This window comes from Carcharodon carcharias (genome assembly GCF_017639515.1).
Source record: "Carcharodon carcharias isolate sCarCar2 chromosome 27 unlocalized genomic scaffold, sCarCar2.pri SUPER_27_unloc_11, whole genome shotgun sequence".
Lineage (NCBI taxonomy): Eukaryota > Metazoa > Chordata > Chondrichthyes > Lamniformes > Lamnidae > Carcharodon > Carcharodon carcharias.
Window position 1 is genome coordinate 428,289 of NW_024470626.1, and position 5,651 is coordinate 433,939.

The following is a 5,651-nucleotide window of genomic DNA, read 5'->3' on the forward strand; positions in this document are numbered from 1 at the left end:
ATAGCAGTCCGTGTGTATATTATAGAGAATAGCAGCCCCTGTGTATATTATAGAGAATAGCCGTCCCTGTGTATATTCTAGAGAATAGCACCCCTGTGTATAGTATAGAGAATAGCAGTCCCTGTGTAGATTATAGAGAATAGCAGCCCCTGTGTATATTTTCGAGTACAGGAGCCCTGTGTATATTATAGAGAATAGCAGTCCCTGTGTATAGTATAGAGAATAGCAGTCCCTGTGCATATTATAGGGAATAGCAGTCACTGTGTATATTATAGAGAACCGCAGTCCCTGTGTATATTATAGAGAATAGCAGCCCTGTGTATATTATAGACAATAGCAGTCCCTGTGTGTATTATAGAGAACAGCAGTCCCTGTGAATATTATAGAGAATACCAGTCCCTGTGTATATTATAGAGAATAGCAGTGCCTGTGTATGTTATAGAGAATAGCAGTACCTACGTATATTATAGAGAATAGCAGCCACTGTGTGTATTACAGAGAACAGCAGCTACTGTGTATATTATAGAGAATAGCAGCCCCTGTACATATTATAGAGAATAGCAGTCCCTGTGTGTATTATAGAGAATAGCAGTCCTATTGTAAGTTTTAGACTGTACCAGTCTATGTATATTATAGAGAATTGCATTGCCTGTGTATATTATAGAGAATAGCGTTCCCTGTGTATGTTATAGAGAATTGCATTGCCTGTGTATGTTATTGAGAATAGCTGTCCATCTGTATATTATAGACAATAGTCATCCCTCTGCATATTTCAGAAAATAGCAGCCCCTGTCTATATTATAGAGAATTGCATTGCCCGTGTATATTATAGAGAATAGCAGTCCCTGTGTATATTATAGAAAATGGCAGCCTCTGTGTATGCTATAGAGAATAGCAGTCCCGGTGTATATTATAGAGAATAGCAGTCCCTGTGTATATTCTAGAGAATAGCAGTCCCTGTGTATATTATAGAGAATAGCAGTCCCTGTGTATATTATAGAGAATAGCAGTCCCTGTGTATTATAGAGAATAGCATCCCTGTGTATATTATAGAGAATAGCAGCCCCTGTGTATATTATAGAGAATAGCAGTGCCTGTGTATATTATAGAGAATAGCAGTCCCTGTGTATATTATAGAGAAAAGCAGCAGCTGTGTATATTATAGAGAATAGCAGCCCCTGTGTATATTATAGAGAATAGCAGTCCCTGTGTATATTATAGAGAATAGCAGCCCTGTGTATATTATAGAGAATAGCAGTCCCTGTGTATATTATAGAGAATAGCAGTCCCTGTGTATATTATAGAGAATAGCAGTCCCTGTGTATATTATAGAGAATAGCAGTCCCTGTGTATATTATAGAGAATAGCAGTCCCTGTGTATATTATAGAGAATAGCAGCCCCTGTGTATATTATAGAGAATAGCAGTCCCTGTGTACATTATAGAGAATAGCAGTCCCTGTGTATATTATAGAGAATAGCAGTCACAGTGTATATTACAGCTAATAGCAGACCCTGTGTGTATTATAGAGAATAGCCTTCCCTGTGTATATTATAGAGAATAGCAGTCCCTGTGTATATTATAGAGAATAGCAGCCCCTGTGTATATTATAGAGAATAGCAGTCCATGTGTATATTATAGAGAATAGCAGTCCCTGTTTATATTATAGAGAATAGCAGTCCCTGTGTATATTATAGAGAATAGCTGTCCCTGTGTATTATATTAGAGAGAATCGCAGCCCCTGTGTATATTATAGAGAATAGCTGTCCCTGTGTATATTATAGAGAATAGCTGTCCCTGTATATATCATAGAGAATGGCAGTCCCTGTGTATATTATAGACAACAGCAGTCCGTGTGTATATTATAGAGAATAGCAGTCCCAGTGTATATTCTAGAGAATAGCACCCCTGTGTATAGTATAGAGAATAGCAGTCCCTGTGTAGATTATAGAGAATAGCAGCCCCTTTGTATATTTTCAAGTACAGGAGCCCTGTGTATATTATAGAGAATAGCAGCCCCTGTGTATATTATAGAGAATCGCAGTCCCTGTGTATATTATAGAGGACACCAGCCCCTGTGTATATTATAGAGAACCGCAGTCCCTGTGTATATTATAGAGAATAGCAGCCCTGTGTATATTATAGACAATAGCAGTCCCTGTGTGTATTATAGAGAACAGCAGTCCCTGTGAATATTATAGAGAATACCAGTCCCTGTGTATATTATAGAGAATAGCAGTGCCTGTGTATGTTATAGAGAATAGCAGTACCTACGTATATTATAGAGAATAGCAGCCACTGTGTGTATTACAGAGAACAGCAGCTACTGTGTATATTATAGAGAATAGCAGCCCCTGTACATATTATAGAGAATAGCAGTCCCTGTGTGTATTATAGAGAATAGCAGTCCTATTGTAAGTTTTAGACTGTACCAGTCCATGTATATTATAGAGAATAGCAGTGCCTGTGTATATTATAGAGAATAGCAGTCCCTGTGTATATTATAGAGAATGACAGTCCCTGTGTATATTATAGAGAATAACAGTCCATGTGTATATTATAGACAATAGCAATCCCTGTGTATATTATAGAGAATAACAGTCCCTGTGTATATTATAGAGAATAGCAGTGCCCGTGTATATTATAGAGAATAGCAGTCCCTGTGTATATTATAGAAAATGGCAGCCTCTGTGTATGCTATAGAGAATAGCAGTCCCGGTGTATATTATAGAGAAGAGCAGTGCCTGTGTATATTCTAGAGAATAGCAGTCCCTGTGTATATTATAGAGAATAACAGTCCCTGTGTATATTATAGAGAATAACAGTCCCTGTGAATATTATAGACAATAGCCATCCCTGTGTATATTATAGAGAATAACAGTCCCTGTGTATATTACAGAGAATAGCAGTGCCTGTGTATATTATAGAGAATAGCTGTCCCTGTGTATATTATAGAAAATGGCAGCCTCTGTGTATATTATAGAGAATAGCAGCCCCTGTGTATAGTATAGAGAATAGCAGTGCCTGTGTATATTATAGAGAATGGCTGTCCCTGTGTATATTATAGAGAATAACAGTGCTTGTGTATATTATAGACAATAGCAGTCCCTGTGTATATTATAGAGAATAGCGGTGCCTGTGTATATTATAGACAATAGCAGTCCCTGTGTATATTATACACAATAGCACTCCCTGTGTATATTATATAGAATAGCAGCCCCTGTATATGTTGTAGAGAATAGCAGTTCCTGTGTACATTATAGAGAATAGCAGACCCTGTGTATATTGTAGAGAATAGCAGTCCCTGTGTATATTATAGAGAATAGCTGTACCTGTGTGTATTATAGAGAATCGCAGTCCTTGTTTATATTTTAGAGAATAGCAGTCCCTGTGTATATTATAGAGGATAGCAGCCCTAATGTATACTATAGAGAATAGCAGTCCCTGTGTATATTATAGAGAATAGCAGTCCCTGTGTATATTAGAGAGAATAGCATTCCCTGTGTATATTATAGAGAACAGCAGTCCTTGTGTATATTATAGAGAATAGCAGTCCCTGTGTATATTATAGAGAATAGCAGTCACAGTGTATATTACAGAGAATAGCAGACACTGTGTGTATTATCGAGAATAGCAGTCCCTGTGTATATTATAGAGAATAGCAGTCCCTGTGTATATTATAGAGAATAGCCGTCCCTGTGTATACTATAGAGAATAGCAGTCCCTGTGTATATTGTAGAGAATATCAGCCCCTGTACATATTATACAGAATAGCAGCCCCTGTGTATATTATATAGAATAGCAGCTCCTGTGCATATTATAGAGAATATCAGCCCCTGTGTATAATATAGAGAATAGCAGTCCCTGTGTATATTATAGAGAATAGCATCCCCTGTGTATACAATAGAGAATAGCAGTCCCTGTGTATATTGTAGAGAATATCAGCCCCTGTACATATTGTACAGAATAGCAGCCCCTGTGTATATTATATAGAATAGCAGCTCCTGTGCATATTATAGAGAATATCAGCCCCTGTGTATATTTTAGAGAATAGCAGCCCTGTGTATATTATACAGAATAGCAGTTCCTGTGTATATTATAGACAATAGCAGCCCTGTGTATAATATAGAGAATAGCAGTCCCTGTGTATATTATAGAGAATAGCATCCCCTATGTATATTATAGAGAATAGCTGTCACAGTGTATATTACAGAGAATAGCAGTCCCTGTGTGTATTATCGAGAATAGCAGTCCCTGTGTACATTATAGAAAATAGCAGTCCCTGTGTATATGATAGAGAATAGCAGTCCCTGTGTATATTATAGAGAATAGCAGTCCCTGTGTATATTATAGAGAATAGCAGTCCCTGTGTCTATTGTAGAGAATATCAGCCCCTGTACATATTATACAGAATAGCAGCGCCTGTGTAAATTATATAGAATAGCAGCTCCTGTGCATATTATACAGAATATCAGCCCCTGTGTATATTATACAGAATAGCAGCCCCTCTGTATATTATAGAGAATAGCAGTCCCAGTGTATGTTATAGAGAATAGCAGTCCCTGTGTACATTATAGACAATAGCAGTGCTTGTGTATATTATAGACAATAGCAGTCCTTGTGTATATTATAGAGAATAGCATCCCCTGTGTATACTATAGGGAATAGCAGTCCCTGTGTATATTGTAGAGAATATCAGCCCCTGTACATATTGTACAGAATAGCAGCCCCTGTGTATATTATATAGAATAGCAGCTCCTGTGCATATTATAGAGAATATCAGCCCCGGAGTATATTATAGAGAATAGCAGCCCCTGTGTATATTATAGAGAATAGCAGCCCCTGTGTATATTATAGAGAATAGCAGCCCCTGTACATATTATAGAGAATAGCAGTCCCTGTGTATATCATAGAGAATAGCAGTCCCCGTGCATATTATAGTGAATAGCGGTCCCTGTGTATATTATAGAGAATAGCGGTCCTTGTGTATATTATGGAGAATAGCAGCCCCTGTGTATATTATAGAGAATAGCAGTCCCTGTGTATATTATAGAGAATAGCAGTCCCTGTGTATATTATAGAGAATAGCAGTCACAGTGTATATTACAGAGAATAGCAGACCCTGTGTGTATTATCAAGAACAGCAGTCCCTGCGTATATTATAGAGAATAGCAGTCCCTGTGTATATTATAGAGAATAGCCGTCCCTGTGTATACTATAGAGAATAGCAGTCCCTGTGTATATTGTAGAGAATATCAGCCCCTGTACATATTATACAGAATAGCAGCCCCTGTGTATATTATAGAGAATAGCAGCCACTGTGTATATTATACAGAATATCAGCCCCGGAGTATATTATAGAGAATAGCAGTCCCTGTGTATATTATAGAGAATAGCAGCCCCTGTGCATATTATAGAGAATATCAGCCCCGGAGTATATTATAGAGAATAGCAGCCCCTGTGTATATTATAGAGAATAGCAGCCCCTGTGTATATTATAGAGAATAGCAGCCCCTGTACATATTATAGAGAATAGCAGTCCCTGTGCATATCATAGAGAATAGCAGTCCCTGTGTATATTATAGAGAATAGCAGCCCCTGTACATATTATAGAGAATAGCAGTCCCTGTGTATATCATAGAGAATAGCAGT